Consider the following 17,678-nt stretch of genomic DNA (forward strand, 5'->3'; position numbering starts at 1 on the left):
CATTTCCCATAATCCCCGTGCCTGGGAGCTAATCTCCCGCCAGGTGTTTCCCAGCTACCACTCCCCTATATATACTGTGTTTTGGACTCTCAGATATTGTAGAAGTCTTGTTTTAGCTTGATCTGACAGTTTTAGTGGTCTCCTTGTGTTGGTTCCGTCTGTGTCTGATCTTGGATTGTTTATACTGCCTGTGTGATTCTCTGCCGCCTACCTGACCTCTGACTGGTATTGTTTCTGATTCTAGTCATCTATGACATTCTTGTTTCGGTATCTGATTACTGCCTGTCCTGACCATTTTTCTAAATAAATATACTGCAATTGGATTCGAACGTCTCTGACTCCACATCACAGAAGATTTTGACATACCAGGATCCAACAGCCCAGTATCCTCTCGTTACCGAGATATTTGTTCCCACTTCAATGTCAGCGTTTCACCTATCCAGCTCAACCATGGACCCAGTAGATCAGCTACTACATCTTCGTCAAGGAGGCCTATCTTATTGAGGAGGATGTTCACCGATTCTGTGAGTTATATCAAGTTTCGCTTTATGATGAAGTAAGTTGTTTAAGGACTTGTTCTGTGTTATTGTACTCAGTGAACCACTAAACTATTGTTACCTGGAGGAGAATTTAATGGCAGGTTGAGGGGACATCATGGAATATGCTCTTTATTGTGTGGCCTCCTCGCTCACTGTGGGTGAGGCAGAGGACAGGGCTGAAACCCCAAAGAATTTTCTTGGGGGGCAACATTGTCACACAGTTGGCAGTGGAGCTTGAACCACCAGAGCCACTGCACAAGATGGCCGGCCAGCCCAGAGCCACTGCACAAGATGGCCGCCAGCCCAGAGCCACTGCACAAGATGGCTGCCAGCCCAGGACCCACTTCGCCGATGCACCCTCTAGAGGGAGGTCGAAGTCGGCACTTCCTCCAGAAAGGGCAGCCACCGCTGACCTTCCAGAGTCAAGTCACCATTGATCTTCATGAGTCACGTCAAGTCACAGTTGATCATGAATCAAGTCACTTCACAGTTGTTCGTCCAGAGTCAGGTCACTTCCTGTCAGAGCTGCACTCCCAGATCATTGAGGAATAGATTCTCGGGTCTCCCAGACTGGCATCAAGTATGAATGATCCAATCGCTGGGTGTAGCACGTGCAGCTAGTGGTCCGAACCTCATTCACTTCTAGCCCTCCTGTTTCTAGAACTTTTTCCCCCTGTGTTGTGCTTCCCACACAATGGGGGATTGCTATGTCACCATCGCCAGCTGGTATGTACCTATGAACACCAGTAAGAGGGGCACTCCCACTCAGGGGACTATTTTGGCCCCAGAGATTCTGGAACTCCATTTCCCGCCAATCCCATGCCTGGGGCTAATCACGCCAGGTGTTCCCCATTACCACCCATCCTATACTGTGTTTGGACTCCAAGCATTAAGTAAGTCTTGTTTAGTGAATCTTTACATTTCAGCCCAGTCCCCTTGTGTTTGTTTCATGGGTGTCTTGGATCTTTGGATTATTTATACTTGCTTCTGATTCTCTGCCGCCTACCCTGACCTCTACAGGCTGATATTTGTTTCTGATTCTGGATATCCTTTGACATTATTGGACAGCTTGTTGTCTCACTACTGCCAGTCTGACCATTCTCTAAATATACTGTAATTGGATCCGAACGTCTCTGACTCCACATCACAGGTACAATGACAAATATTTCACCAAATCTTACAGAATTAAATCATGCATGTCGATTTCATTCTCTATCATATGTTAGGCATGATGATAGATTTTAGCTTAATTTAGTAATAATGAAACAATGGATCACTGTAAAGATGTTTGGAGGAAGAGATAAAATACCTCTTGTTACATGATGTTTTTTTCACTGAAGTTTGGTCCATCACAATCTTTGAATGGTCACTCTTCACAGAGACACAAGAGCTGGATACATGTGAGCCTGATCTTACACTCAATGACACAAAGAACAGAGAGAAAAGACACTAATACGGGGAGATTCTTCATTCTATTGCTGTAAATGATAATTAGATAAATGGAAGGACATATTCATGTTTGTTTGCAAGATCATTTTCGTTGGTGAAGTTAATACTCATTGTGGTTGCCTGTGTAACTGTATTACAGCAATAAAAGCTCCAGATTGAGTCTAATAAAGAGTTAAGCAGATGTTATTATCTCTGATTTATTCTTGTCCAGTACATACACCACAGTGAAAAGATTAGTTAACATCACTGTAATGTAAAACACAATAAATACCTTTTTAAAGGTGATGTTTTTTCTCACTAAAGTTCGGGTCCATCACCTTTTGAATGGTCACTCTTCACAGAAACAGAACTGGACACATGTGAACCTGATCTTACACTAATGACACAAAGAACAGAAATAAAAACACTATTACATGAGATTCTTCCAGCTACATAGTCAAGCACTCACATAACAGCTCACATACAATATTTAAGTCACTGTATGAACAAATAATCTACTGTACCTTCATTGTTGTATATCACTCAATTTTGATTATGGGGATGGGGTTGAGCTAGGGCTTGGCTTGTTTAATAATGTTGAATAATATTATTAAATAATTAAACACTGCATCACTTTAAAATGCTTTGAGAAACGCATGAAATACCTTTTGTTACGTGGTGTTTCCTCCTGGAAGTTCGGTCCATCTCCTTTTGAATGGTCACTCTTCACTGACACAGAGCTGGATACATGTGAGCCTGATCTTACACTAATGACACAAAGAAAAAAAAATGTTTCAAGTAGTACTGGGGTTACTTCAGTCTCATTTGAAGAGGGGTTGCAAATGGTAATTAAATGCAGTATGGCTGTATATTTATTGTATTCATTCAAGTTATATCACATACAACACAGTGAAAATATTAATCATTTCAGTTTACCTTGTGTTCATTGAAAATTGTTTCTGGCTTCACCATACAGTACATAAAATATATTAGTACACATTTAAAAAAAAAAGAAGACATGAAACACTAAATTAAAAGCATATACACAATTTAAAGAATGTAACAAAGCATGTGGAATACCTTCTGGTTCGTGATGATGTTTCCTCACTAAATGATACATGTGAGCCTGATCTTTTACCAACAACACAAAAACAAAAATTAAAGAAAATTATTACAGTCTTCAATATTTTGCAATTAAAGGGATAGTTCAACCAAGAAAAAAGTTAAATAATTAAGTTTTAAAAGCTCTTTCTATCTCTGTATGCTATACTATACCCATTCATTATTATTCTTCACTTGACTGCAGGAGAAGAAAATAGCTAATTAGCTATTGAACACCACTCCAAGACTTCCCAGTGTGAGTGGCTTTTTCCACTAACTGCAGTTAATTCCATTTTATTCTAACATTTTCTACATAAACACCATAACTATTAGCAATGACACGTCTTATCAGCATTTTTACTGCCACCATATAAATGATCAATACCTGATAATCATATCCTGCATCTCTTCATGGACTTTAGACTCAAGCAAAACTAATTTCCTACTTCTATAAACGCTTACAAACGTGTTAGTTGTCCATTGACTCAGTATGACTGAGTTACAAGGCAGATTCCTCCTTCTCACCGCATCAGTGAGTTTCTTCTGATGCTTTTGGTTTAATGACTTCAAGTTTATGATCTAAGTCAATTTTCTTGGTGGCAAGTTAAATTGTAGTGAACCAAACATTTGGACAAAGATTTGACAGACCAATTGTACCACTGCTGACTGCAGATATTTTATTTATTTATTTTAAATACATCATATTGTTTATGCATGATCAACAATAAGAAAAACATAAATACCTTTGAAGATGATAGGTTTTCTCACTGAAGTTCGGGTCCATCACCTTGAATGGTCACTTTTCATAGACACAGAGCTGGTCACAGGTGAACCTGATCTTTCACTGACAAGAGCAGAGAAAAACACTATTAGCTGAGGAGACTTTCAGTCTCATTTGAAGAGCATTTTGCCCTGCTAATGACTAGGTGTGGACAGAAGAATGTTTATGTGTAGTTTTCTTGTATAATCCGCTTAGTTCAATCACAGACAGCTTAAGAAATCTTAATAATGTGTGTAAAACACATACAAATACCTTTTAGCTTGTGATGGTGTTTCATAACTGAAGGACACATTTAGGCCCAACTTTTCACTAACAACAACAAAAAGGAGCTTTCAGTCTCATTTTGAAGAGGTTTCTCATTCAGATGGTACTAGTACAATTTAAGCACAATTTAACAAACTAAAAACTATGCATTATTATTCTTCTCCCATCAACAGCTATCACAATGCTATAACCAAGTTGCTGTTTTGAGAAACAAAACTCTAAACTTTTATGATAAAGTCAAAAGAAATAATTCTCAGATACAGTCTATGTGTGTCTGACAATAAGAAACACATGAAATACCTTTTGGTAGATGTTTCCTCATTGAAAAGTGGTATATCACCTTTCACACTCCTACTGACTCAGAGCTGGAAACCTCAGATTCGATCTTTCCAATGACACAAATAGGAAAGAGAAAAAAAGAAACATTTTATGGCAGGAGGTACTTATATTAAGTGTTTTTTTTTTTTTAATCTTTTGACATGATATCAGTAACTTAATATTCTTCTCTCCTTTGACCTTGACTGATAATCCAGACATAGCTTAAAACTTTTTTTTTTTTTAATGCTACCACCACCAAACTGTCCTGAAAATTTCATTAGCATTTGGCAGACACTTTAATCCAAAAGGCAACACTAAAAAAAGATTTCAATAAAGATGCTGTTTTATCAGTTTGAACAAAAACATGATCTACCAGACATGAGTTAGAGCAACACAAACAGGAACAAAGTTGTGAGACCTGGCAGATCACCATTGTTTAAATAACACAGCTAACCCACTGTTGTCACTATCCCATATTGCTGTGACATGATCTTAATGCCTTTTGTTTCAGAGAGAAATACAAGTTGCAACTAAGGTGCAAACAACATCTTTATTGGACTCTGAACTCTGGACTCTAGAAAAGTGCTTGAATTTGATAGACTGTTATACAGGAACACATAATTCCATCCATTTTACACGACTATCTCAAGAAAAAAGTTTTATGATAAACACTTGGCTTTACGGAAATGAGATGGCCACTGAAACTTATGTAGTGTTTAAAATGATTCTTTAAAAACAGACTCAGTCTTACTTCTGTTCCACTGAGACACTTCATCTTCAGAGATGAGAGTCCTTTCCTCGCTCCTAAACTGCCAGACAGGACTGTTATCTTTGTGGTTGAAGACATTCAGCTGCTCAGCAGAACCTTGGACATGGAGGTCAAAAAATGACAAACAGTATCAGGCTGTTGTATTTCAGACAACTTCTTCGCATTATATAGCTGTAAATGTTGAAACATAACTAGCCTACATCATTCTAAAATTATTTTAGCATTGGACAAATTACAGAGAAACGGAAACTGAGCTTTCTGTAGTTTTATATATATTTTGTACTCACTTTTAATGCTAAACAAATGTCCATTTTTTATACAGCATCGGGTCACAGCCAGAATTTATTATGTTAATTTCAACTGCTCCCACAATGGCTGAATATATAAATGTAAGCTTTTGAGCTAAGTGAACTGAAATATTCTATTTAATCACAGCAGATTTATTGTATCTTCTTTTTGACACAAATTAGTGAATGTTAGCAACATTCACCACGTATTTTACTTTCTCGCCCTAATTGAAGTTAGAATACTTTCGATTTCGCATATAATCAAGAAGAAATAAAAAACGGGATTTAAAAAATAAAAAATACCCTCGCAATACATTATTTAAAAAAAAAATCATTAACTGTTCATTAACATATCAATAACTGTAATCAAGGGACATCTTAAAATCTTACTTGCAGTGGCACGGTCTTCCAGCACCCAGAACTCTGTGCAGAATACTTTCTATTTCTCTCCTTACTTAATCTCTGTCACGCGGTGCGACTCATGCCAATTCGCTTTCATTTAATGATCTTTTCCTGCGTGTAGACTTTGTTCGTGGTTAGTTACTAACTGGCCGTTTCAGGCATCCTCATTTTTGTCCTTTAGAGCTAAAAAATGCAGCTCATTCTTGAGTCTTGAATTAAAATTGTGTTAGATCTTACTAAGTTCATTCTGTCGGCTAACACTTGCCTATAGGTTATACTTGATACAGTAGGCTATATCCTGACCAAACAGTAATGTTATTGTTTTAATATGCAGGAACATATATATATCCTAGGACAGAAAGGCACTTTGGAGGCTACCAAATTGAGGTATGTAAATCGGAGGGCGAAATCAATGCTCTGCTGAAAAAAACAATAGAAACCATTACAGAAATTCTACTGGTTTCCATTAAGAAAACCACATAAACCATCAGCAATTAACCATTAAAACCATTACCAAAATGGTTTCCATTACGTAGTGTGTTTTAAGTATATTCCATTAGGATTTATTGGTTTGTATAGGTTTCCATTACAAATTTTAGACATTAATACGCATTTGTATATAATGAGTTTCATCACAGTTTTGTAATGGTTCTGATGAACCCATTACAAGTTTAGTACATTGGTCTTTATTTGCACATATTTAATGGTTTCATCACAGTTTTGTATTGGTTCTGATGGTTCCATTACAAGTTTCTATTGGTCTTATTTTGCACATATTTAATGGTTTCCATCACAGTTTTGTATTGGTTCTGATGGTTCCATTACAAGTTTCTATTGGTTTTATTTGCACATATTTAATGGTTTCCGCTTGCAGCTTTGTATTGGTTCTGATTTGAATGTTTACCTGATAACTGGTAATTAGCTTATTGATTAATAAATAATTTAAATTATTAGAAAGAACTATGTACAATGGTTTTGTCAAGAATTACAATTTTTATTTATTTAAACTACATACCAACCTTTCAATAGCGCAAACAGTTCAGGTTGTTTTGCAAAGAATTAAGAATATGCACCTAAATCAAAATTATACACAGAATACGCAACATAGCTGGAATTAACACAAAACCTTGACATTACACTTTTTTTAAAACTATTGTTATTCATTAATGCATTATAGAAATACAGGAACCATGAACTGTATTTGTGGCTTCATTTTAGCTGCTAGTCTTTAGACCTGCAAAAAGAGAAGGAAAATTTGTTAGACAATGTACCACTTAAAACCACATTACTGTATGTGAGATTATCCATACATATATTTAAGTATGGCAATCAAAAGCAAAAACTTAGTTGTTGGACAAAACATCATCATGATTAAATTGTCCAACACTTTGGGGCACTTTGAGCAGATTCAGACTTGACAGATATGAACTTTTGTCCATTACATTATTTTATGTTTATAAAATGTGTAATGGACACATTTTTTTAAAGCAGATAATTTTAATTATCTTGGCGCGCCGCTTTACTAGATGCATGTTGGCATTAATTATTTTCCGTCTGTGTTGAATATCTCAATGGTTTAGGTGTAGTTCAGTGTTGTTTGTTGTTATGAGTGTGTATAAATGTCCCTGGAGCACAAAAGCAGTTTTTAAGTCACTGGGGTTTATTTATAGTAATAGACAACAAAACATTGTATGGGACAAAAATTATCGATTTTTCTTTCATGCAAAAATCATTAGGATTTTATGTAAAGATCATGTTCCATGAATATATTTTGTAAATTTCCACCATAAATGTGTATCAAAACTTAATTTTTGATTAATAAATGCTTTGTTTTGGACTTTAAATATTTTTCTTTTTCGCAATATTTAGATTTTTTTTGCACCCTCAGAGATTCCAGATTTTCTCAAATGGTTGTATCTCTCAGACAAATATTGTCCCCTCCTAACAAACCATACATCAATGGAAAACACCTGAATAGCTGGATATAAAATCTAAATTTTAAAAAATTTTCACCAGATAATTGGTTTTGTGGTCCAGGGTCAGCAAATAGTCTTGAATAAATTGCATTGTCTACTTTATGGTACATAGTCTCTATTCACTTCAAATCTATATAAGAGGTTGTAGTAATTACATCTGATATGGATATGCAATACATTTTTACCACTGACAGTTTTATCTGGTTTATGTCACTGGATCTTCTCAGCCAGGCTTCCGTGACACTTAGGAGGCATGCTTTTTATTTCCTCTATGTGGTACTTCTTTTCTTCAGCCGAGATATGACACCTTTGCTTCCAAACACGTCACACATAAACAGTCTGAAATCATGAACCATGACTAATCTCAGACTTTTAAATCTGACCCACTCAAGTGGAAATTATAGCATGTGTGACTGAAGTGGCAAAATACAAGCCAACTATAAAACAGCTTTTATTATTATTATTATTATTCTATTAATAAATCAAAACATGCAATTGGTTGAAATCTACAAAAATTACTGAGCTTACACCATTTAAAGTTGGAAAGAGTTATAAAAGTCAATTTGAGAACGTAACCAGTCAAAGTTTTCTAAAGGTTCAAAGAAAAATTTAATAGAGCAACATTGCATCTTTTTCCTGCAGTTCTTTTCTTAATAATAATTAATTTTTTATTTACATCTGAACAAAAGTATTCAAGTAAAAAAAACAAATAATCCATTGTAAAATCCCTTTGTGTTCATTACTGAAATAAAAGTGTACTATTAAAACTATAAAAGCAGTTCAATAAAGATCAGAGATTGACTGTCATTTTCCTGGTGTATGTTTATCAGGATATATATAATTGTGTATATATATACTGATAAACATTTGAATGTCGGATTGAAATGAACGCTGTTTTGTTAGTTAATTGTTAGTATAAGCAGCACTGTTAGTATAAGGTGCCACAATACACACACACACACAATAATAATAAATTAATTAGCATGTTTTTGTGTTTGCTTTTGTACTGAAATTGGTACCGAGTACAATGGATTTTCACTGGCACTGGTACCAATAATTAAATTTTGGTACCGTGACAACACTATAGTTGGTAAAACTAGCGACCTTGATTAATGTGTGTTCAGGTGCAATGCAGGTTGAGCAAAACCTGCACGTAAGTGACCTTAAGAGACAATGAGAGATTCCTCCTGTAATATATTCCTGAACATGACACTTCAAAGAAAGAGACTTCTAGATTAATGATTTACAACACTGTGTCCAGTCCTGGGTTGAGGACCAATGTTCTGCAGAGTTTCTGGTGATCCTTGGATCAGCTGCCCAGATTCGTTTAACTAGTTGTATGGGGATCAGAATCCGGCCAAATGTATTGCAGTCATAGATCGAAAAATAATAAGCATAAATAAAATATTTAAAAACACATGTAATAACGCACAAAAACTGAAAACAAATGCAATTTTTTTTAAATAAATAAACAACGCGGTCATTGATCGTAAAATAATAAGCGAATCAAAAATGTAAACATTATTTGTAAAATTATATTGCACAAAACTGAAACATGAATTTAACATTTTCCAAATCGCGAACAAAATCAGGTTTCCTGCTCATATATGTTATTTTTTTTGTGTGTTTATGGTCTTTTTCCCTTGCTCTTTGTTTCCAATGCTCTGGCGCTTTTGCGCTTCTAAATGTTGCAGTTAGAGTTTCATGTAAATCAGGGCGGGCTTCAGCGCCACCATTGGGCCACAAGTTCTAGATTGACAGCTGCCTCAGCCAATCAGTCCAAGGGGAGTTGACGTCAACCGATGCGACCCCGCGGCTGCTGTGGTAGTAGGTGTGTGAAGTAGAGCATGTGAGCTGAGTGGAGCTGAGTTTAGCGGGAGCTGACCGGCGGGTCTTAGCGCGACGAGGCATTTTAAAAGGATCGAGCGCCCGCTTATTTCAATTCGGTTTTCGCCTGCCACCACCAGTCTGAAAGCATGCTCAGTCTGCCTGACCCAGAACGACTTCCTGTCTTTTTACTGTCATCAACAGATCTATTTTTCATTCAAACTGGTCAATACTGGTTCAAAGTATCAAAAAAGAAAACGAGAATCATACAGGTGTACTATTAAAAAACGAACTAACAGTGATTTAATATTTATATAATTAGGCCCATTAATTCGTTTAATTTACAGCAGTTTTTTGTAATAAATTGATAAGCCATTCTAAAATTTATCCCAGCGCTATAAAGTTCATCATGCGAATGTTGGCCTAATAGTTAATTTACTTTAAAAACGCTTATGTATATTTTGTTTATATAATTTTTATTTATATTATTATGCCCATTTATTCGCTTAATTTTACAGCAGTTTTTTTTCGCATAAATTGATATAAGCCAATTCTTAAATTTTAATCCCATGTTACCAAGAAAGTTCAGTTATAAGAATGTTACCTAATAGTTAATTCTACTTTTTGAAAATGCTATGTATATTTTGTTTATACTTTTACTTATACCTACATTAGGCCCATTTATTCGCTTAATTTACAGGAATTTTTTGTGACTCAATTTGCCATTTGTAATTTGAAATAAAACATTTCTATTTGAAAATGTTGTTGTTGCTCATTAGTTCTTAGGGAGGTAAGGCTGTACCGCTAAAAGTCATATATAGATTCTTTTTTTCTTTGCCGGTGGGGGCGCATTTGAGTGGAGCGCGGCAACCGCGCTGAGCCGCCTGGTTTATAATGAGCGGAGCCGGTCGATGTAGCTTTGAGCCGGGGGAGCCGGAGGGGTGAATAGCTCCGTGAGCCGATGAGCCGAGATTCTCACCGCCTACCCTATGTTTCCAGGAAGTAGAGGGTGACACGAGAGTGGATTTTCAAATTCTCCGGCCCCACCAAAAAAAAGATCCCATCCCGGCCCCAATCACACAAAAATACTAAAAACCCCATCCCGCTTCAATCCCGGAAGAATGACTCTACACGCTCTCCCACTATTATGTTGTATTTTTTGGCCGGAATTCGTCACAAAAAAATAAAAATATAAATAGTACAGATCACAGCATGCCCACTTTAGTTAAATAAAAATTCAAAATGTAGTTTTTTTTTTTTTTTTGTTATTTTATTGAACTGAAAGCCATCTTAATGCACATTGTGCATTGCACACACATTAAATTTAATGTAAAACATCCATGCTAACACACACGTTTTCTATTTTATTTTTTTTTTCATTTGAGCGTAGACATTTCACTGTCTATAGATTTATTTTTCTTCATACACAGAGTTTTCAAGTTTCTCGCCAAGTTCACATGACCGGTGACTCATAGAAACCGTGATCGCTTGCTTTAATTATTTTTACAGAAGCACGTCATTGTTATTCTATGCACACAAATGAACGTATACGGATTCGAAGATTTATTACTTTATCTGTATGAACAAAGATTACGGAGTATTTAAGAGCCAGTGAGTGCACCGGTGCTCTCTATCTGTCCTTGCTGCTGTGTAAGCGCTGCTGTTCAGTTTATGACACTTCAATATGAAGCATATTTCTTTGGTTAACATTAGATTGAGCGGCCATGTAGTTATGACTTATACATCTTTTAGATGAAAAGCTACATTTGAGGTCTATGAATGATAAGGCTGGGCTTTTGAATGTCCCGTCTGATGTAGGCTACTGTATTACCATGTGATTCAGCCATTAACGGTTTGTCCTTCTTCACGCCACAGGTCATTCACTGAACCAGCCACACCAAAGCAGACAGGAGAACATAAAGACACAGGGGAGCAGAATTGAGTTCGGTAATTAAAATATAAGCCTTGCCAGGCTATATTTATTTAAAAGGTAGGCTATATTTGTGTATGTTAGATCAAAGTATATTACTTATTCCCGTACCACTCGGCTGACATTTTTTTCCTGTCCCTCATCCCAACTCGCGGATTAACAGTGTGAAGATCTAGTGAGAATGGATAACCAGTGTCAGAAGGCAACCTGACGATCTCAGGTAATTAGCCATAAATATTTTGTTAATGGGTGACAGAAACATTCACTTTGTGTGTTATGATCTTTCTGCAAGCTCTATGGAACCACTAGCCGATCTAGCTTTGTTAACAGGTGTCTTGTTAGTTTGGTTTAGTAAGCAATACTTTATATTTTAGGGTACAGGGCTGCACGATAAATTGCACGATGCGCGCCAGCCTTTGGTCAGTGCTGTGTCCTGACATTTCTACCAGGGTTTACCGCGCGATGCGACATCAATATCGCTACCCTTTTTCTCGTATAAACAATGATTTTAATGTATATGCATTACTGTAAGGGTAGGTTTAGGGTTGGGGTAGGTGTAAACTTTAATAAAAACACACCCAATTGTGCGAAAAAAAATTGAATGTTATTCGTATTGCATCCCTTCGCTACAACCAAATATAACACATAAAATACTCAGAAGGAGCCCCTGTTATCATTTCATCACCTGCGCTGCTTTCATGGAGCAGCATAATCTGCTAGTAAATGCTGCTCCATGAAAGTGCGAGGTGATGGAGATTTACCTCATGATTACAGAACCGCTTTTACTGATTAAGCTGCGCGATCAAATATCGCGCGATTTATACGCATCTACTGCCTAAAATATAAAGTATTGCTAACTAAACCAAACTAACAAGACACGGTTAGCGGCTACATATCGGCCTACTGACAACATAGAGCTTCTTCTTGCAGAAAATATCATAACACACAAAAGGGAATGTTTCTGTCACCCATTAACAAAATATTTATGGCTAATTACCTGAGATCGTCCGATTTGCCTGTTGACGCTGGTTATCCAGCTTCACACACTAAGCCACAGCAGCCACGGAAGTCGATCGGAGCACGCCAACCCCCTTGACTGATTGGCTAGAGGAGCAGCTGTCAATCTAAAAACTTCAGGCCCAATGGTGACGCTTGAAGCCCTACCTGATTTTACATGAAACTCTAACTGCAACATTTAGAAACGCAGCCAGAACGGGAAAAAACAAGAGCAAGGGGAAAAGACCATACATGGGCCAAAAAATAACATATGAGCGCAGGGAAACCTGATTTTGTTTATGATTTGAAAATTTTAAATTCATGTTTCAGTTTTGTGCAATATAATTTTAAAATGTGTTTGCTTACTTTTGATTCACGCTTTCATTATTTTTCGATCCATGACCGCGAGTTTGTTATTTTAAAAAAAAAATTGCATTTGTTTTCAGTTTTGTGCTATTATTTTTACATGTGTTTTTAAATATTTTATTTTATGCTTATTATTTATTTTTTATGATACCGTACTTTCTGGTTTTCTATTAGTGGTGTTGTTTGTTAAGCATTTATGTAAGTTCCACTGGGCAATCAGTATAGTTATAGTGTTCTATTGTTACTTTTCAGTTGGATTATGATCCATTGTACATGTTGTTGTGTTAGCCGATGTTTTAATCTAGAAGGACTAATTGGATAAATAGCCTGTTCTTCAAAATTTCACCACGTTTAAAATCCTTTAAAAATCTCTTTTGCTCCTTGTCTCTGTGCAAAACCACGCAAAGAACAATTCTTTGGTGTTTTCCTCTCTTTCTGTTCTCATTGTTTGCGCTTGTTGTACACAACTTAGAGGATTGCATATAAAGTGGAATTTTTTGGAGGTTTTTATTCTTTTTTTATACTCGCTCCTTAGCAACTACACAACAGCAGAGCCGTGATAGTTCCGGTGGAGAGGAGATGTCTGATTGTGGAATGGGAGGAAAAGAATTTTTTTTTTTTTTTTTTATGAGATGGTCGGGAGTGTTTTTCTTCTTTTTTTACTTAAAAATGAACAAGAACATGGAATGGTGGCGAAGTGAGACCGGATGGGATTGGTGTGAGGAGATCAAGTTGGGGACATCAAGTCGGAGCAATACGGTGTTTGTAGTTATGAACTATGAATGCAAGCTAGAGAGACTTCGTATTGGCGAGAGTGACCGAATACAACAAGCGCAAGAGGGCCCGAGTTTAATAGGGTCGCCGGCCTCTTCTGGGAAACGAGAATCCGGAAAGATATTTGTGTATCGAGCCACGAAGGAAATCTTGAGAACTATAGGGAGTTGCGTGTGGTAGAAGATATTGGCACGTGGGAGGTTGCGCTGTTGAACTTGAAGCGTCGTTTTTTTTTTCTCGTAAATCCTGGGTGTGTGAGCCCTTCAGGTGAGCGTGAGGATCATCTGTGCAGTGGATGAGAGTCTTAAACTGAAGAGTGAGTACGGAGAGTCACAGCATTCACACTACTGATCTCAATCACTCTCAGTAACTATCGCATCGCATTACAAACACTTCTCTATTCTTCTGCATAGAGTTTTCTAGCTATTTCTAGTTGACTTGGTTGCCTTGCGTGGATCATCTTAGACGGCAGTTTTGTCATCTTGATGTCGTGATCAAGATTTTTTTCGATCTGATATGTCAGCTATCCACTGTCAGCAACGTGGTTCGAAGCTCTTCCAATATATGGACTTCAAGTCTTTTTTTGCTTTGTTAGTTATTGGATATGTTTGGATGTCGCTTGTTTACTAATTGCCTTGCCTTAGGGTTGTTATGGTTATTAGGAAATTGTGTATCTGTTTTTGTCTGTAATTTTGTTGTATATATCTACTTTTCTAACTTTCCGCTAGTCGATATTTTGAGCAAGCTCGTCAAAATGGCTCTTAGCAAAATCGAGAATACTGGTTGTTAGTGCTTACCATGTGGGGACAGACTCCCGAGATTCTTGAGCTCCTAAGATTGTACTAAGAAAAAAATTTCTCACTTTCCGGGATCGACTTTACAGCAGTGTAGCAAGACGACTACTATGCAGGTTGCATGGCATCAATTGGCCTTTAACATTCCTTCGTAATGCATGAAAGCCACTCCTATCCTGTCTCCTCGCTCCCACCCTCTCCTTTTCAATGTGGTGTGTAAGGACACGGGAGCTATGGGTTCCTTCACCGAGTGGAAACTGGTTTGTGCCTTACGGGGAGTTGTGGGAGGCTATGGTTGCTTCCCTTAAGCATTCTCTCTGCGCTCTTCACAAGTTTTCTTATGAATGCATATCTCTCTATTGTCCAGTCTGGGTAAATAATAGCCCGTGTGAATTTATCTTAACTACTTCTTATCTGTGGATGCTTGACGTCTTGAGACTTGGGGAGATTTGATTTGAGATGGTAAAATGATGTCTTTGTTGAGCAATTATGACTTGTGGTTGGGTTCTGTCGTCGTCATAGGAGGGTATTGAATTAATAGGGCTGTGAGATGTCAGTAGTTAGATGTGTGATATCTCATTATAGTCTACTCAGATTTTTTGCGTAACAATCTGGATAGTATTCAATCACTGTAGCAATCCAAAAGCCCCAGGCACGGATCGATTGATTATCCATCTCTGATGCACTCCTCCCCTCAATTTGCATCATTGTAGAACAAGGCGAGGCTCGAATACGGCACATACTGAACTGTAGTTGGTATTCTTTCTTGATCTTTTTATCGATCAGTAGATGTGTTCCTTTCCTTTTGTACCCCGTTTTCTTTTCTGCGGCCACATCTAAACAAATGCTAATCCGTAATTCTATAAACCAAGGTCATTAGGGTATCTCAGATAATTGGATTGTCCTCTGAAAACATCTGTGTTTCTTCTAAATGGAATTTGTTGTATTTTGTAAATTCTACATATTTATTCATGAGGTTATTCGTTTGATAGGCGTAGTGTTGTTTTTATTGCTATTTCCAACAGAGACCCACATTAGCCAACAAGCTAGTTTTTATTTCGCGTTGCTTGTACTATAAGACATGCAATGGTATATTATGGGTTTGATGATGCTCTCATCTGTGTGGAATATTATCTTGGCGCGGTTGTTGGCTATCGGCTTGAAAAGGTTTTTGTTTTAATTTCTGAAGCGTGCGAATCGTTTGCGCTGCCTTTTTCTTATGAGGGATTGATTATTGATGTTGTTAGTTCGTGTGTGCTAAGAATTTACAAATTATCAATTTGATTTTTTGTCTGTATCCTGATCTTTACAAGATCCTCATTATACATGTAATATATATTATATCGATATTCGTAAAAATGATAGTGTGAGTATCCCAGGAGGGGGTGAGGTGTACTATGTCTGGTGTAGCTCAGGTCAGCTTCACGGGGTGATATGATTTGGGGATTCTTATATTTTCGTAGTTTATTAGTTTTTTTTTAGTTCAGTTTGCAGGTCAGTTCTCAGTAAATGTAGGGTTTTTATTCTTTTTTTTTTTTTCTTTTCTTCTCCGTTTCGTTTTTTTTTTTTTCTTTATTTTTTTTTTGTTGTGTGGATTGTGTGTGAACAATAAGATTTCTTATAATGTATAGAAAGAGTGGTCTCTTTTCTCTTTCATTTTGTTTTTTTTAATTTTAGTTTTTAGGAAAAGGAAAATTTTTTTTTGTTATTTTTTTTATTAGATTTGTTTTTCTGTTTATATTTTTTTATTTTTTTTTTTATTGTGTTGGTGTCACTTTTGTCTGTTTCTGCTGTGATTGGCTGATTATTCTACTACTTCGTTTAGTCACGCAGAATTTCAACACTGTTATTTCAACATTTATTTTGGCCTAAATTGGACCAAAATCAGATGGACCAAACAAAAACCTAATATTAAACATAGATTTTGGGGCCATATCGAACCAAATCAGACAGACAAAACAACAAAGACCATTGCTGAGTTTAGGGGCAAAATTTGACCAAATCCGACGAACCAAGCAAAGACCAACTTTCAACGTCAATTTTGATCTAAAATAAGGCCATGACGGGCCGAGATTTAGCAAAAAAAAAAAAAAAAACGATGTCCATATCGCCTGGTGCTGGGTGGATACCAGCATAAGTTTCCAGCAGTTCTGTATTGGTCCTTAACGGTGGTCCAATAGACAATACATGCCACAAATAAAAGAAAGCAAATTACAAATAGAGACCTTATATAGGGACCATTACAATGTCCTATTAAAACCAACAGAATTCCCATTAGAAACCATTAAAACCATTAAGCAAATTCTGTAATGGTTTTATATTGTTTGTGTGTTAATTTTTTTTTTTTTTCAGCAGTTCAGCCACTAAGACCACAGTTTTCCAAAGAAACCACTTAATTTATTGAGACATAATAGTTTCTACTTGTGTCCAGTAGATACCACCCAGAAGTTTCCAAAGGTGTTCTTGTTGGTCCCAATGGTATCCAATAGACAATACATGCCACCAATAGAAGGAAGCAAATTACCACAGAGACCAACAGAGACCATTACAGTGTCCATTAAAAACCATTAGGAATTCCCATTAGAATTATTAAAACCATTACAAATTCTGTAATGGTTTCTATTGTTTTTTCAGTATATGTCCAGATATCATATATATATATATGATATCTGACGTGATTTTCACGGAAATGTATGCCTCCAAATTGCTAGATCAGTTTAATAACCACACGTTAATATCTTAAACTCTTTTTTTTTCTGTGATTATTCTCATAATTTTTAATTTGACCATCATCATTTAAAAAAATAAGTAAAAGCAGAAATAGAGAGGAAGAGCTGTGATTTTCAAAAACGTATTTATTAATTATTACAGAATCTTGTATTATACAATTTGGTTGGTTAAACCAGGATGCTTTTTATTATTATTATTATTACGTTGCAGAAAATATATGTTTTAATGCTTAGTCACTAGGAGGCGCCTAGACCAGCGTACAATTTGAAGTCGAAGAACGCTACCCAGACAGCAAAATAGTGTTGGCCCAGATCCGGCCCACATCTGGCCCATGTGAAATCCATGCGGGCCAGATGTGGGCCAGATACTCTCCAAAACTTCTGTTCAAATGAGTAT

General features: G+C 36.5%; 2 long non-coding RNA genes across 3 annotated transcripts in view; both read right to left on the bottom strand.

Moving 5' to 3' along the window:
• Positions 1 to 2,295: 2,295 nt before the first annotated feature.
• On the bottom strand, positions 2,296 to 3,103 carry LOC122144962. Of its 2 annotated transcripts, XR_006159992.1 has the most exons (4): positions 3,048 to 3,103; positions 2,904 to 2,930; positions 2,633 to 2,734; positions 2,296 to 2,364 (listed from the first exon to the last, which is right to left on the bottom strand). It is a non-coding gene; the product is annotated as an uncharacterized LOC122144962 (long non-coding RNA). The 2 variants fall into 2 exon arrangements; XR_006159993.1 differs by lacking the exon at positions 2,904 to 2,930.
• Positions 3,104 to 5,216: 2,113 nt separating this feature from the next.
• The window catches only part of LOC122144961, a 21,680-nt gene continuing 9,218 nt past the window's right edge, over positions 5,217 to 17,678 (bottom strand). Inside the window, exon 3 of the long non-coding RNA XR_006159991.1 lies at positions 5,217 to 5,296. This is a non-coding gene — a long non-coding RNA (uncharacterized LOC122144961). The remainder of the gene's footprint in view (positions 5,297 to 17,678) is intronic.

The sequence above is a fragment of the Cyprinus carpio genome, unplaced genomic scaffold (genome assembly GCF_018340385.1).
Source record: "Cyprinus carpio isolate SPL01 unplaced genomic scaffold, ASM1834038v1 S000006809, whole genome shotgun sequence".
NCBI classification, from domain to species: Eukaryota; Metazoa; Chordata; class Actinopteri; order Cypriniformes; family Cyprinidae; genus Cyprinus; species Cyprinus carpio.